This window comes from Anser anser, assembly GCF_964211835.1.
Source record: "Anser anser genome assembly, chromosome: 4".
Lineage (NCBI taxonomy): Eukaryota > Metazoa > Chordata > Aves > Anseriformes > Anatidae > Anser > Anser anser.
Genome location: NC_139724.1, coordinates 27,893,479 through 27,911,518, shown reverse-complemented (window position 1 = coordinate 27,911,518; position 18,040 = coordinate 27,893,479). Strand labels below are relative to the sequence as shown.

Sequence of the window (18,040 nt, the reverse complement as noted above, 5' to 3'; positions counted from 1 at the left end):
CTTTACAAATGTTATTTAATAGGTATTTGCATTATTATCTTTGCTGGAGGGACTTGAAAGACTGCTAAGAGGTGCAGCCTTGCACTTACATGAAGTGCTGTTTGGTAATGCCCCCTGCTACATGGCCCTGAGTCAGCTGGTGGCCAGACCTGAAGGTGGCCAAAGAGAGGACAGCACAGTGCAGCAACCCAAGCCCAAGGAGTGAATGAGCACAGCAGAGAGGACCAGGGAGCACCAGCTGTGATGCTGACAGTGGGGATGAGGAGCAGGCTCATAGAATCACAGAATCACCAAGGTTGGAAAAGACCTCCAAGATCATCTGGTCCAACCATACACCTACCACCAATGTCACCCACTAAACCATGTTCCCAAGCACCAAGTCCAACCTTTCCTTGAACACCCCCAGGGATGGTGATGCCACCACTTCCCTGGGCAACCCGTTCCAATGCCTGACTGCTCTTTCTGAGAAAAAATGTGATGGAGGAAAGTAGGAAGGGATCTGAACATACCCTGTTCCCCTGGCTGTGTTACAAGAGGCTGGCACTGCCTTCATATGGCCTATCAAGGGAGGAGAGGCTGTCACTGTCCTTGTGGAGCATGTTCAGGGAGAAGTAATTGCGACATCTTGGTACGAAGGGCAGTGTTGACTATGGCAGCATCCCATCTTCTGACTTTCACATTAAGGGAGTGCTACCTTAAGTCTGAATTCTTGCTGAAGTAAAGCAGTGACTTTTCAGTAATAGTACCTAGAAACAAACAAAAATAATGAGCGTAGGATAAGTCCTGTCCAATTTCATTCTACTCTGACAACTGACACAACTTCCCCATGATGTATGCATGATTAATAATTTATAATTAATTCATAATTAATTGTGATAGTGCTTTTCCTAATTTTAAGTAAGCACCATAGCAAAACTGTCTAATTGAAATCAGCAATGGGATAAGATTCAAGATTCCTTGGCAGAATGCTTGGATTAATAGGAAAAACATTCTGAGCTGCCTTACTCAAACATTAGAGAAAGCTGGTTAATTACTGTAAGTCATTATTACGCAGGCTGAAATACAAACTGAAGTGGAGTTAATCTTGTGATCACTGATATGCCCAGGAAGTCTGGTAACTAGGCTTGCCATCCATAGAAATTACACTCTGCAAGATCTCTAACCAAAGCTGGCAGTACAGCATAGAGGATATGTAAAGACTGAATGAAAAGAAAAAAAAGAAGTAGAAATATCTCATAGCTGTCATGGTTGTTCCCCCAGAAAAAGACATGTGCATTTTTATCCCAAAACCTCCTGAAAATCCTAGGAAGGGAATAGCATCACAACACCCTAAACAGTATTTGTCTTGGTACTACAAACACTGGTACTGCTCTGAAGTGTACTGTTTTTGTGACCGTTTATTCATGTGCTAAACTTCAAAAAGTGGCCTTATTCTACACACACACACACACACACACACTAATGTGCTCTATCCTGCCAATTTACAACCGCAACACCAGCAAATAACCCAAGATAACAAAAGAAAGCAAGACTGAACAAAGGAGTTTGTCTCTTCTGTTTACCTACGATCTGTACTCACAGCGATAAAGTGGTAAAGTGGCAAGGAAAATGGACAGAAACTCTTTTAAGAAGAAATCTGGGTGCACAGTAGGTGATCATTGTTCTCAATTGGATTAAAATGACTGTGATGTATATAGAGCATCACGGGAAGAAACGCAAGAAAAATGTTAAGTCTTGAGATAAACAAATCAGTGGATATTCGTAAAGTAAAATTTCCAGCTCAGTGAGGCTTAAGGCTGGGAAATAATTACTCTTACACCTGAGAAGTAAGTACAAAGTTATTTGGAATGAATCAAGTCTACCTTCCCTGGTCCTTACCTTCATTAATTCCTCAATGTTTAATGAGCAGCTCTTGCTTGCTTTCTGCAGATGTTGTTGATCAAAACTCAGGCATGTGAGCTGCCCTAATTACAACTGCCATCCTTACAGCAAACACAGTCTTAAACTTAGCTGTGTACTTACTGCTTTGATGGATTTGATTTTGTACAAAGAGGATGAGCTTATGCAAACGCAACATATTCCTGCAGCACCTACTTACAAAAAGCTTTTATTGAAATCCATAAAACAAGTCAGATAAGTGCAGACCCTTTATAGGAGGAGCAGAGTATCACTAGGTCTGCAATTTTTTAATTACCCTGTTTAAAAAAATATATATATCTTAAAGATACATTACAATACATTATTAAATGAGCGTACACTGTACAGATGAGAGCAATTTCTGTTCACGCAAAGCTTTCTGCTTTAATTTATTAACGTATTACATACTACATACCAAACTAAAATTATCGTGTAGTCTCAGGCCAAAGAGGTGCCTTCGCAGACTAAGTTGTCTCATTATTTATTCTTTATTAACCATCTGGGCAGCTGATTACTTCCTTCAAGGTAATGCTGCTTCTTGCAGCTCACAGTCACTATTGCCAAGGTTACTACAGTATCACCTGGCGATATGAGAGTACTTTTTGGGATCTCGAGCAGTGTTCCTTCTGCCAAGCACCCATCCCAGTGACCAGCAGCACCTTCCTGTCCCACTCAATTCAACCAAGGAGCTGGGGCCATGCAAGAGGCTCTGGCATCCATCCCAGAGAAGAGCCCTGCCAGGCTGGTATGGGGCATCTCTTGCCCCTGCACCTTGCCCAGTGAAGGTTGCATTGGGACTGAGGTATTCCTCCAAGTCATCGTTTTCTGACAGAAGTGCCATAGCACTGGGAAACCACTGTTTTCCCCATTACCATTTAAGATGTGGACAAACTGGCTTACCTGAAATGAGGCTTTTACAGTTACTTGCTAGCTATCAATAGGCAAACAGCATGCAGGCCCATTTTTGAGGAATTTAAACTTAGTTCTGCTTTTGAATTAAAGCTGCAGATAAACATAATGTTTCATATGTTGTTTGAGAGAATATTATAGGCATTAGAGGCTTAATGTCATTACCACACTGAATGCCTTTCTCTGCCCCACTTGCAGATACAGATAGATGCTTTTGTCACTGTACGAGGAGACCGTGCAAAACTGATTCTGAGGAACTTCATTATGCACTGAATGCTATCGCCTCTGGAGCCTTTTAATATCAGCATCCAATGCTTTTGAAAACTTAATGGATTTAATATGGTCTTCCCTTACCTGACCAATTTGAATCTTTGAAATTTTGTGCAATTAAATTTCACCCAATTTCTTACACTTCCATGATGATGAGTTATGAAATGCAGAATCGAGGGGCATGGGTTTTAAAAAACAAACACACCTTGAGACCAGCATCAGTATGTGAATGAGCATACATCTTAGGTATTTCCGTCACTCTTTTTCTGGTGGCAAGCAGAAATTTCAGAGAGAAATTGCTAGCAGATAACAGATGTGATGCATGGTGGACCTACAACAACATTACACTATAATACTGAGCTCAGTTATGGTCACCTTGCTATAAAATTGATAATACAGGAATGGAGAAAGGAAAATAAAAGGAACACTGAATGATGCATAGATTTGGAGAATATAGTTATACAGAAAGGCCAGTGAAACCATGCTTCTTTAAAAATGGAGAGACAAGAGATATGCAAAACTGTGTAGACAATCGAAAGTATAAGCAGATTTTAGGTACCTAGTTCATACAATCTGACTGAGAGAGGTTCATCTAATGAATCCCTGCCTTGAAATTACTCAGAAATCAGGTACACAAACTGAAGTCATGAAAAAAATGCAGCACTGTGCTATTATTGATAAATAACAGTTTAATACCTGAAAGCACAATCTGAATCTTTGTTTTGAGAATGTTAACAGCAAAACAAAATGAAACAAATGAACAAAAAAAAAAAAACTGATAAGCATTTCCTTGGCAATTGTGAATGTTGTTAATTTTGGGGTTTATGTGAAAGAAACTCTGCTAATCATGAAGCTAATGAATAATGATGGAGCTAATGAGAAGCCAACTAAAAACTGAAAGAGTTGCAGAAGTTGCTAGTTGTAAATAAATAGAAGGAACCAAATTACATGACACTGGTTTAATTTAATTAATTTAATCACAAGTTTCTTCTCGACACACAGCCCAGCAAAGTGAAAGGCAGCAGGACAGTGTGAAACACAGCTCAGCACTGCCCCATCCGAACTGAGGCTGGGAGAGTGGCTGCTCTGACTCTCCAGCCACATAATGCCTGAGCATCTTCAACAAAGTGGAACAGCAGAAAGAAGGGAGAGGGAAGCTAAGTGGAAAAGGAGAAGCTAACAGTGCAGAGAGCTCCCTGGAAATTATGCTGGAATTGCAGCATTTCTCGGATCAAGATGCCGGGGGATGAGAGCAGCTGCAATATGATACAGTGTCATAATACAAATGAATGAAAAATTAATAGATGAAAACATACATCTCCAACTGAATGTGTAATTGATACAATTAGGCATTTTCATTTAGAAATAACACTGTGCATATGCTCGTCCATATTTTGGATTATTAATATTGTCCTATAGATTCTACAGAACTACCAGGAGATGTCTCTTCTTTGTTCGCTTTTTTTTTTTTTTTTTGGTAATTATACACTGCCTTGATGATGTCAGTTAGCTTATTTAGGGTTTATAAGATTCATGGTAAGTGCAGCAAATTTTGTGCTACAGGAAGAATTTCTAAAGTGTTTATTCTCTGTGCTGTGAGAGTGGTTAGCTGCTCCTAGGCTTGGATTCTTTGTGCAGGCCATGTAAGCACTGAAATAAAGGCAGGATGTAAGAGAAGAGAGAAAAAGGTTCAGGCTTTGCTATTTTGTCAAAAGGCTGGCAGAGTACTGTCAATCTGGAAGAGACTTGATGAAACATTTTACACCAGGATGGTTCCTTTGAGATAACATTTCTCACAGCAGGTTCAGTCTTCAGTGTTAAAGAAAAGAAAAACAAAACAAATTAAAAACAACAAGGCTAATAAAAAAGAAAATGAGGCTAATACCCTAATGTGTGCATAAAACTGTACAGCAGCAGACAATGGACACTGCAGAATGGCTTATGTTCTGTAATATTTGCAAAACAGATCAGACAATTTTCATTTCAGAAGTTCTGGCATTAAGAACTAAAAGATTGTTTTTCTAGTTTTGTTTTGAGTTCTAAATGCAAGGATCTAATACAACGACATTCTTTTTACTAATTGAAAGAATTGTGAGAATTTGGTAATTTCCTACATTTTTCCTATTACCACCATAACTTTTAAATTATCTGTTTATGGTAATTTAGTTAGGAAAATGGTATATCATGTATAAAAAGTGGCAGCAAAGAAAAGGTCTCCTGAGACTGGTGGTAAATACATTAATACTTAAGATGAAACTTAAGTAGAATAAACTTAAAAAAAAAATAGTGGAATATCAGACATAGGAATGAAGGATGCATTTACCGATGACTCATTACCTTGCCCTACAATCCCTTCTTCTACTGTTGCAAACCTAAGTTTTCTTCACTCTTCACATCAGCTTTTTGCTATTGTCAGGAAAAGGTTGCTTTCCTCCCTCTGCAATCCACTTCTGCCGGCAACTAGGGGACTGAGAATAAGCTTGAGGCATAACTGAGCAAATAATGTATTGTGTTCTAGAGTGCGTTAATATAACCGTGTTTTAACTGCTGCCAGGCTACATCTCATGGCCTTACTTCCTTGTCCCCTTGAACCCATGTCAGGCTTTTCACCTTCCCTGAATCTGTGAGTTCCCCAAAGAAGGAAGTGCTGCTTTGCTCCTGCTTGCAGAGTACCTGCCTAGCTGTGACACAGCACAAGGCACATCTTGCAAAGTAGTTGCATGTGCTCTTCCATGCAAATTTTACCTTCACACCCCCTTTCTCCTACTACTTAAGTCCAAAAATGTAAAGAGCTGTTCACATGTCAAGTGTTTCATTTCTCTTTTTGTAGAGAGAGTAACAGTAATGATGCTAATATCTTATGTTTTGACTTCTCTTGCATTTGAAAAATTCCAGACTGTTCTCTATTTATTCCTCACAGCATGTTTAACAGACCGTTGTCTTTGTGACTCTCATAGTGATTTTGGGTATCGAGCCATGCAGCCCCCTGTGAGATAAGGAAGCAGTACAATTATTTGATAAATGTGAAGTTGCACTAGAGAAAGATTGCAGGCTAAAACTACACAAGTGCCTAGGTTTCCTACACAGTGCATGGAAAAGACAGGGTTTCCAAGTGGGATACACAAAATGGCAAGCCATCATATTACATTTTCAGCTAATTAACTAGGATAAAATATTGAGGACATTCACCACAGGTAGCTCCTACAATATCCATAGTCTGAAACCTGTTCTAGAAAACTGGTGCCTTCACAATAACGCTCTGGAGGTACTCTTGCCATTTAACAATAGCGAGGCTGTGCTATCTGGTGAAATATAGCTTTTTCTGTTATGTCCTCCCATCTAAAAAACTGTGGAGGAAAGAAATGAAACTGGATTTCTGAGGGAAGCAATCAAGGAGGAGACTACTGTGTGAAAACCCAAAGACACACCAGGAATGAGAAAATGTAATTCCTTCAGCGTTGCTGTTGCAAGTCTCTTTTCCTAAGCATCACGTGAGTGCTATTGCATTTGGCCTTCCAGGAAATTTAGATCTAATGTGGTCTGCTTTCTAGACCCCAGCTGGAATCAAAGCTACAGTAGTCCTGCTCCCCGCACGCCTGACTTTCAGAAGGGGAACACACAAACCAGTCCCTTTATCTCTGATCTCTCAGTCCTAATCCTGAAGGGAGACATGTAAAACATCCTCGAAATGTAACTCATCACAATGCATTTTGTAACTCTCTTGGATAGCAAACATCAGGATTCAATAACGGTTCTGGTTTTATAGCAAATCATAATCTCTCTCCACATTAGCCTGTCGATGTTTCACAGTCTGTAAATGAAAATGCCTCCCTTGCAATGAAAAGATCATAATCTTAATATGTTTCTTCATGGTAATGTTCCTTCTATTCCATAGATACCATACCTTTTCTCTGTCAAGCTAATTGATACACATCTAATGAGTGTATCTATGTCAGTCTCTGTATAGCTTTGAGGTTTGGGGCTTCTATTTAACACTGTAAGACAGGCACTGCGTCCAGGAGATTTTTGGTATTTCTTCTTCCACGTGTGTTTCCTGGACCATTAAAAAAAAATACATAAATAAAAGAAAAACCATGAACCTGATCTTGCCAAGACCACAACAACATCCCCCAGCCTTATCAAATATAGGTCATATTAAACTATCATTGAACAAATAAAGAGTTGGAGAGACAAGGACCAACTTAACCAAAACTTTTTCTTTTTAACCTTTTACTATAAACCCTGAGTTTGCTATCGGTTTTGAGCTACATGCAACCTCAGATGAGTAAGACCCAAACTAAGAGAAAATGAATTCAGCCACTTTGGGGTTGCATGAAAAGGAGTCATCTGGACAAATGGGTAAAGTAAATTGTAGTTAAAGACACAAAAACTCTCAAAGCTTAGAGAATGCACTCAGAGTCAAATTACTCATATTATGCATAAGACCAATAGATAGCATGTGACATATATTTGAAAATTATTTGTTCTTTCTTTCCATTTCTCCTTCAGCAAACTTTGATTTGTTCACTATATTTCCATTACTGTATGTGTACACATCAATTATCTGCAACTGGTGGGGTCCGTATCTGGCACACACAGACATTGATGCAATGTTTCAATCCAAACATTGAGCCATTTTTTAAATTCACATTATTATAATTACCATCCAGACCTTTCAAAAGATCAGTCTCCAGAAATGATGCAGCAATTAAATCAATACTGAACATTCAGCTCCCTTTCCATTTTTTCTGAGCAGAGGAATGCTTTGTGTGCTTGCTGCTTCTGAAGCTGCAGCTGAAAGTCAAAAAGGAGTCAACGGCTTTGAACTTCTCTGCTCAGTATCTGTCATTAGGTCCTTGTAAGCTGAAGAAGACAAAATCCCTATCCTTGATGCTGGAAAGAGAAGAGAGGTTTGCTTGGTCTGCACCAGGAAATAAGGGCTGCATTTGTTCAGTGGTACATACTAATCACAAGGTATTGAACAGCAGGAAATTTTTAGGCAGCTTACTTGTTAACAATATTTATTACACATTTCTATAAGCCTATCAAGCATAGCTTGTTATGCTAACATGCATCTTCATGACTTCAGCTTCGTATTAAAAAAAAAAAAAAAAAAGCACTGTGATGAAACTTTCCAAAAGCTACCTGAGCTGTCTTCCTGTCTCCTGTGTCCCTTGGCCATGGTATTTTTGGCAGGGAATAAAGGGAAGGAGAAGTATGTGCTTCAGTGGTGACTGATGTCAGTGATCCTCAGAAGGTCACCATAAGTCCTCTTGTGCTGATGGATCCTGAGGACCTGATCTCAGCTGGCCACAGGCTAGGCTGGGAGAAAGCATCATTCATCAGAAATAGGCTGTATCGCTGTGCAGAACAGACTCAAGAGTACATCTTGATACAGGAGAACGTTTGGAGAGAGACTCCTATTATTCTTCCACTCAGAGCACTGCTTTGTGTCATTTTTTCTCTGGCAGCCCATTTGAGAAGTGCGGAATGACACCATCATAGAGATGTTTGGCATGGAGCTGAGAGAGGGTGAGGAACAGCTCAATTTACACCACTCAGGGCATTTCTGTCTGAGTTATAGTAACTCAGAGACAGGAGAGAAACATATTTGCCTATGGAGTAAATCTGGAGAGAGTCAACTGGAATTAAAAATAATCTAATCCTCAGTCTCCTATTGTATTGTTTTTGAGCTGAAATTTTATTTAATTGAGAAAATAAGAAAGAAATTGGACAGCAGGTTCTATTTAATGGGACAGCTTCTGTAACAGCTACAAAAATGGGTGTGCTTTTTAAGGTGTCCTTAAATTAAATGCATTTAATTCCCTACTTGTCCCTATTAATTAAACATATTTTTCATACAATTCCCAGAGCTCCTTTCATTTCTAAACACAGAAATACTTACGCTGTCTCCAGGCAACTGGCCTTGATAATATTAATTTGCAGGACACAAACAACACACCATGTCACTGAGCAGTAAGAATGTTAAGAAAGCACTTCAGCACTGAATTTTAATTTTCAACCTTCCATCAACACAGGCAAAAAATCTCATTGTATTCAAAGTAATATTCTTGAAAGGATATGGTATCTTAATTTACATATTACTATGGAGGAAAGTAAGTCAAAAACCTCTGTGAATGTTATTGACTTGAAACTAAAATATCTGAAAGGCATTATTTATGGTTGGGCTTAACATCCATTATATGAATCTTTGCAGTTTTCAGGAGAGGTGTAAACTCCTTTACTTGGCAGTAAGTATAGTATTTAGCATAAGGTAATTTTGGAAATAACATTTGATAACTACTGGAGACAGAATAAGAAAGATGGCAATTTAGCTTATACAAGCCTACACAAGCTGCTGCTCAGGGCTAGTTTTAGTTAGGTGTCCAGGAGGTTAGGCAAGAGGTAGACATCACCAATCCCACATACAAGTGGATCTGAGAAACAGAGGCTATTCCACAGGCAGAGATCAGGCAAACAAAGACTGCTCACAAAGTAGCCTACACTTACAAGTCTAAGATCATTTGGATTAAAATAAAATGGCAAAGCACCCAACATCATGATTTCTCTTCCTTTCAAATATCAGCTCCCTCTTGTGCTGACACATGGAGCACTGAGGCTTCCAAAAGGGAACTAAAAAAAAAAATAAAAGTGTAATTATTAGAAATACCAGCTACTGTGCCTAATCTCATTCCCTAGAATAAATAAATAAATAAACACCTACAGTAGACTTCAGAAGAGAAGGTTAAAATTTTATAAAGTGCTGAAAACATTCTGAGATAAAATGGAATGACAAATTCAACTGTGGGAAACTATCAGCTCTCCTTTCAAATGTGTTTTTTCCTCCACAGCTAGCGCCCTTGCTAGGCTCTTTGGAAAAAAAAAAAAATCATGAGCAATATGCTTGATTGATTAAGGTTATATTACAGCACCACCTGTCAAAAGAGCATTCGGCTCTTTTGTTTAGAGAACACCTTATCTTTATGAATGCAATGGTTGCAAGAAGTGCCTTGGGACTGTGCGGGATGGAGTGATACTAATTCCAGAAATAAGAGCACACTAGAAACTGGATAGAATACGTGTCAGGTCACTCGTGGTTATAAAGTGGCTCAAAATGAGGTGTCAGTTGTATAAGAGGTTAGCATACATAAATTTGTTAACATGGATTCATAGATTTTAGGGCCAGAAAGGACTATTAGTCTGACATTACTTAGTTCAACCTGCTGCATATCACACATCGCCCTGCCGTGGGACCTACAATTTGTGCTTAGCCGGAATACATCTTCCAGGCAGGCATTCTGTCTTGACCTGAGAACATCAAGAGATAGAAAGTTCATCTCGTCCCAAGAAAGGTTGTTCCAAACATTAATAATCCTCACCACTTAAAAAAAAAAGTGATGCACATCACCAGTTTGAATTTGTCAATCTTCCAGCCATGAGTTCGCATCATAATAGTCTTCTTGAAGATTCTTATTCACGATAATCAAACATTAAAAATCAAAGCAACAACCACCACCCCTCAAAACAAAACAACAAAAAAAAACAAAACAAAAAAACAAAACATACAAACAAAAAACACCACCCTGCAGATTCAGATGGCTCTCTCTTTCTCCAAGTATCTTTTAGAATCAGCTTCAATGGTTTATGATTGCACAGTCTGTGTTTATAATCCTTTGAAAATGTGGAAGGTGAACGGTATGGGATATCCTGGTCACATAACTGTGAATAAATGCATACTTATATGCAGAATGATCTCTTCTACTATAGACTGTGTTTACACATCAACACATTTTTGCACTCCTTGGAAGCACGTCTAGCTTTATCAAAAAGGAATTGGTTTCATGTGCTCCAGAACTGCTCCTGGAATAAACTAAAGGTTAGTGGGATGATTGGGAAACTGGTTACAATAACACACCCTTCATCCAAACTAAGGTACTAGCATAGGCACCTTATAAATCCTAAGTGGTTTCAAAGTCACTGCTTTTGTGGGCAGAATTCTTAAACCTGGAGATACAGGCTGAACTCCTTGTCCTTAAATATATGCCCCACATTTGGTTCCAGTAAAACACCAGTCAAATTCGCATTAACCACCTGCTTCTTTTAATTATTGTTTTTGTCATTTTTGCCTTTCATGAGTTTTATCACTTTATAACTCATTTTTTTGATTATTCATGATACAAACCATGCAGAGCATTGAGCTAAGTACTAATTCTGTCAGGACCACACTTGAAATATTCCCAAGAAAGGAGAACATGTTATATCTTGTACCTAAACTGCAACATCTCTCAGGCTGCGTGCCTGCTCATTAGAAGGGCGCTGCAGCAGGGCCAGTCTGCCCAGCTCCATGCAGCAGGCTGCTGGAACAGCCCTGAGGGATCGCAGAGGAGATCATCCTGGTGTGACTGAGAAGGGAGGTGACAGGGTCATCAGCGAGTTAATTAGAATCACCTCAATGTATGGAAATCCTGAGTTGCCTTGAGACAACCCTTATACTTCAGCTGGCAATGGGCTCTGAGGGACTGCTCACTGAGAAGAAACGGCAGACCTCTGCCTTGGCCTTTTCCCCTCATCCTGCCCACGTAAAAGGGCAGGGAGAACAACTGGCAGAGGGACCCACATAGCTGAGAAGCAGAATCTGTGAAATATTTCTGTGCTGTGGAATAAAATTCAGCGAGGCAAAGAAGTTATCATCATTACATTTGCATTATAAAGGAGATTTAATTTAGTATATAATTTATTTTGATAAGCAAACATTTGTTATTTCAAGGAATAAAAGAATAGCACATTTGTCTTCAAGCAAAATTAAATACCAGATATCTACTGGTAATTCCAAGCCCTTTGAAAAATAAAGGTAAGAGCATCACATTCAAATTATTTCTCCAGATATTTATAGGTTTGACCTTAATCTCTCTCTTACTTTAATATTGTTGCCCTAGTCTACTCTGACCATGTGAGCAGTCATTGGTAATTCCTAGAGCATTATTGGAGTACTCCTCCAAGAATGCCGATGGCAATTTTGGAAGTGGGTTTTCATCCTCCAGGGCTCTAGGTCACGTGGCTAACATTTAAACAAATTCACATTTCTTAGGGCAAGCTAGAAAAACACTATTTCATACATATGTCCCATTAAGGTGGTACAGTGTTTTCCCTTCCCACCGCTTGTCCTTGGGGCCTTAACTTTCCAAAGAAGTATTGAAAGCCATACCATAACTTCCCTGATATACAGGAGTTAATCATTTATTTTGCAGATCATCTCCCACTTTCTCACAAAAATATCTATGCCTTTCACAGCACCACCTTCCTAAGATACATTCCTCAAAGGAATCACCATCTGAAATATTTGTCTTATCTGTTTAGCTTGGATAACACATGGTAACAATTGTGAGCAAATATACTGCAATATGGTGTATTGAGGCAATGCACAGTAGTCATATCTGCATGTCACACGTGTACTTGGCTATATTTTATGGTGCACTGCATTCTACATGAACAAGCAAACAAAAAAGCCTAGAACACATACAACATGTATCAACAGTACTCTATAAGAAAGCAAACTGCATACAGAACAGTAAATGTTCCCTAAACCATGGTCTGAGGGTAAAAAACAAACAACACCATGACAATACCACAACTCCCTTCCCCCCACACCCCCCCAAAAAAAAAAAAAAAAAAAAAAAACACGTTCAAGGAATGTGGCACTTCGAAAAGACAGCAGATAAATTATGCTGACAAACTGCAGTGGGAGTTTAAAAGCTCTTAAAAAGGCAATACCTTCTAAAAGTGTTTCTCACCTTATCGGCAGCCAAATAAACAATCTGAAGCTCAGATCTGTTCCTCCACCCTGCTGCTGTTGGGAGGAAAAGTAAGAGCTCCAAATATTTTGCACTTGGTGAAGCAGCACGCATATATTATTGCTCCAGACTAAGACTGTAACATGAAATATGAATTCTTAAATTCTCTTTTCTTATTATTTATTCACTGGCTGTTACCTGACCATTGCAACAATCGGTTATCAAAATGCACTGGTAAAATCCTCTGTCAGCTATGAGCTATAGCAAACAGATATCTTTGTAAGCACTCATATTTAGAATAAATCCCCAAATAGATATCTATGGTATGTCCAAATTTGTTCATAATTCCATTTTATTTAAAGGTAAACTTAGTTTAAATGTTTGCAAATGTATTCTGAAAGCAGGCAAGAATATTTCCAAAAAAGTGTATAGGAAGCAAGCACATGCAGTTCTTGTTTGCACAACCTCCTGCTTACCAGTGGGTATCCATCTAAAATGTTGTCCTCCTATCCTTCCTCCTCTTTGACAGCTTTGTTTTGCATCTTCCTGATGCCCATAGCTTGTGAATTATTGCCTTTCTTTTATTTAAAATAATAAAGTTGGTTTATCAGGTAAAAGCAGATGCTAAAACTAGATTCTCTAATTATCACATAAAATAGATCCATACATATGTATGACTTTATCAGTTAATAACAGGTACTGAATATTTATCCCTCCAGCCACACTGGCTACACATTACAAATTTATGACTCTTCTGAATCTACTGTGCAGCCTCCTTCCAGCAGTCTCAAATGGACAAATCTCACCAACCTCTCCTAGGGCAATGATGTTTCTTTCTTTTGATTTTTGTTTTGCTTTAACTACCTTCATCTTGTGTAACCACAACTAATCATGCCATTGCGGTGCCCTCAAAAAATACACATCTATTAATACCCACTGAATTTCATATTTTGATGCAAAACAAAATGTGTGTGTCAGGAGGTTAATAAACACGCAAATTAAAAATATTAAATAGACAAGTAACGCTTCCAAATCAAATGGAGACACTTTCCAGGTCACCTTGAGACATAGTACTTCAAATATCTATCTCACAAGTTTCCATGATGATGGCCTGAGATGAAATCCCCATAGCACACTATGAAATCCAAAGATTTTTGTCCCTTGACAGGTATAGGACTGTTTATGTTTCAGCAAACAAACAAATAGCTTTGTCCCTCCTTACCAAAAGGAATATGAATTCACAATATGAAGCTATGTAAACATCTAAGCTAACCTAGTCACTACGTAAAGAACTGCAAGTATGGTATGCATATACTTTCTCACTTTATCATGATCCCAGGGCATAATATACACATAAACCAGAGAGAGCAGTTCAAGTTTCTATTATGATGCTCTTATATAGCACGCCATCCTCACTGGCATTTAGCACGAATGAAATTATTGAAAAATCCAATAGCAGAAAAAAAAAGAAAATTGTTGAAGTAGGAGACTGGCAGGGCAAAGAAGAGAGAAAGCATTTGGGTAAAGGATCTGACATTAGCATCCTGCCCTCAGGACTCCATTACCTAACTGCCTGTGAATCCAAACCACAACCAAGGATCTCCTGACCATTTCAGTGCTGGATCACAGCTGAATAAGCTGTTCCAAAAGTATTGGAGTAGGCTCTAATGACGTTTAGCTTACTACAGGTGTCTGTCCTTGGATCCCCTATTTCTCACCTTCAGCTTCCTTTTTTCCTCCCTCTACCTCCTCATATCACTTCAGTGAGTAAGAAACAGCAGTTTTTGTTACTGAGAGCTGTAAATCTGCTAATTAAGTAGCCAACACATCTGTGCTAATTAACCAGCTGGCTACCACCAAGAAACATGTGAGGGCTGTATTTTGTTTGCCTTCCTTGTGTGGCAATGCTTCTGCTTTTATTTGTTACCAGTAGCTTCAGTTTAACCAAAATCCCATTCTGGCTGATATTCTCTTGAAACTGAAATTGTCCACTTGTGTTTCGATGTTGCACATACACAGCTTCACCCAATGACTTAGGAGCTGGGCTTTGGGCTTACCCAATACATTTAATACGAAACAAAAGAAAACTGTTAACTGAACTGTAAAACTGTTCGGCCATAATTTTAATGTATCCTTTGACTGACTAGAAGTTTCACTTCTGTCAAATGGGACACTATCATATCCCTTAATTCACAAACACTGTACAAATAAATTTGTTTCTGTCAAAAAAGAAGACAGGTGACAGAAAAAGTAATAAATTACCAGTTCTGTCTTCAAAGTGTGGTTTGAGTAATGTCTAGTAAATCAGGAAAAGGATCATTCACAGAGCCATGAAATGAGAAGCTGATCATTAAATTAATGCTGCCTATTTGTAGTGTCATAAGGCAAGAGGCTTTGGAAGATAATATGTGAACACATAATTCATATTGAATTCACATAAAGGACTGAATTATGTTAACATGGAGTTTGGTTTTTTGTTGCTACTCCTAATGGAAATATTTTCCACACCATTCCAGTGAAGGCTGGCAATATCTGAAAATGGGCAAGCAAAACTGGCAGGCAATAAATAGCCTCAGCACCAGAGAGAAAAAAATGAAAATTATTAACACTTGCATCCACCTTCAGAATTTTTTATATGCATTCACTCTCACTTCAGCCCATGAGCTGTCTTTCCCCTTATAAAGAAGTGGTAAGCCGTATCGAGAGTGAAAAACTCAATCAGAACCAGAGGTGAACAACAGCTTTCTATGCCTACACTCCAACTGAAAATATTAATCATGCATAAGCCCTTGATTAATTAAATATACATAAAAGCTTCCACAGAGAGTCTACTTTGCACAGTAACCACTCTTCTAAAGCACCACATTTTTTTATTTTTTGTTTAGAACTATATACAAGTGAGCAAAAAATAAAAGACAAGTCAACTTTAGCCTAGGAATATGCTCAAAATACAACCATATATCAAGTCATTTCTCTTCCTCAAGGCTTTCAGTTCTTCTTCTTTGGGCTAGAAAAGAGTATTCCAGATTTTCGAAATCATGACTTTTCATCAGTGGATCAGGATTTTCCCTTCGGAAAATTAAAAGAGCATTCTGGTCCAAAGAGTGTTTGCTGATTCTCACCTATTATCCTAATCTCTCTGTTCTGAATCCTTTCTCGTGTTATTTTACAGTACAGAAATCCTTGGCTTTCCGTCGAGAATATAATGTGTCAGCCTTTGGAAGATTCTCAAAGTGATTATGTGTGCATAATTAATTGTAAAGAGAAAGACCGTCAGTCCCAGAGTATTCCCAGCTCCTCACCCGGACGAACAAGACATCTTTTTGAATTGAAGAATGCAACCTTGTGAAGGAACTCAGCATCCTTGTGCAGTCTACCTTCTTCAAAATGCCAAGCCATATGCTTCTGCTAGATTTTTAATCATATTTAGTAAAGTGAAATGTGACATTTTTGTAATGCATTAGATATCATGACTAGGCAATTACAATAGACTTCCAATTATTCAGGACACAAAGCACTCTTGAATGTAGGTATAGTGAAAGAGGTACTCCACCTGAGAACTCTTCTGTGAAAAACAGTATTATAAAACTGAAAAAAAAAATGTCAAGCCCAACTGTTTTCTTACTTACACAATGGCGATCAATAGCTTTTCTTCTTTATTAAATCAGATTGAAATATCTCGTCTCCATTTTTGGTTTTAAAGGAGAGTGGACATATGATGGAAAATATAGTGGAAAATATAAGAGTGTCTCATCACCAGATACATGCGGTTCTTTTGTTTTTCATATTGTCATTAGTATCCTATAGTACACAATAGGGTGCAGGTAAAGAGGAGAAAAGTTTGTCCATATTTGACTAATAGAACTCTAAACTTCAAAGCAAAATTGAGGGACTGACCTTTTGTTGCTGAATGTCAAAGTTATTTGCTCAAATCAAAGCTGATACATAAATGTCATCTTTATAATATGATGGTAATAAACAAGCAGATATAATAAATTAAACTAGCTTTGTCTTGTTATCAATCAGTAACAGTAGTCATTTTATCCAAGCAAGTATAGCACTGCTGTAAAAACATGATCCATGTAAAAGCGGATGAGACTTGTTTCAGTAAGCAGGCGCTCTATCTTTTCTCAGAAAGACAGCTTGGTGAGTTTACTATTTCCATTTTATGCATATAGGTTTGCTTTCAGAGTGCTTGGAAAGTTAGGGACTTTCCCACCTCAGCCTTAAACCTACAGATGCAGGAGTAATATCCTCTGACAACAAGAGGAATCCTCCCCCAGACTGAACACTAGAAAATCAGATCTTCAGGGGCCACAGAAGATGAGACAGATTTGACTCTCTACGCAATAGGGCACTTTCTTAGGATTGTACTCTGTTCCATAGATTGCTTGCATTTTTTTTCAGTAAGGAATCTTTTTATAAAATGCATAAGGACACCACAGTAGGGTGGGTTTTAGGAAGAAGTTTATGATCCATACACTGTTTCCTGATGTTGATATCAGGAACTTTGCAAAACACAAATAAGTGCACCATTAATTCAGGTGTCTTTTGAAATTCTGCAGAAATAATTTTCTTCATATACATAACCTGGCATTTTTATTATTAATGGCCATGTTAAAATGCTAATAACTAAGCTAAAAGCTTAGTAATGAAATATGCATGTTGGTACATGAAGATATCATTAAAGTCAATCCACTTATAATATGTCATATAATTTGTGGCTTCCTATTTTGTACTAGCTCTTGGCAAAGTAATTAAAGAACAATCAAGCCTTTCTCACTAATTAACATTGTCAGTATGTCTGTATGATATGTAAAATGTGATAATGAGTTGAGAACTTTCAGCATTTTGGATGACTTGTGTTTTTAATCTGTCCTGGAAATATTTTAATAAAGAAACATCTGGAAGTAGGGGCATCTTTGTATTTAGTGGAAATCAAGGAAGGATAATGAGTGGAACAAGAGGTTAGAAATGAGGAGACATTAATTTATCTTCCTTATTATGCTCCATTAAGTGAATCCAGGTTATCAAATAAAAGTGATGATTTTGAGCACAGAGGTAAAATTTTTCATTCCAATTTTAAATGATGAACTCTGAACATCTGTATTTACTTCTCAGCTCCAATACGTTTATGAGAATTACCTGGTTTT

General features: G+C 38.1%; 1 protein-coding gene across 2 annotated transcripts in view; it reads right to left on the bottom strand.

The window, feature by feature from the left end:
• Positions 1-18,040, bottom strand: part of SPOCK3 (SPARC (osteonectin), cwcv and kazal like domains proteoglycan 3) — a 319,690-nt gene that overhangs the window by 279,051 nt on the left and 22,599 nt on the right. Inside the window, exons 1-4 of one of the 2 annotated variants that reach the window (XM_083835642.1) lie at positions 12,888-12,943; positions 8,242-8,418; positions 7,001-7,150; positions 510-746 (exon numbers count right to left, since the gene is read on the bottom strand). The exons of the other annotated variant lie outside the window; for it this stretch is intronic. The gene's annotated coding sequence lies outside the window, so the exon portion shown is untranslated. Of the gene's footprint in view, positions 1-509; positions 747-7,000; positions 7,151-8,241; positions 8,419-12,887; positions 12,944-18,040 lie in introns of those variants that run through there. 2 annotated transcript variants of the gene reach the window in all.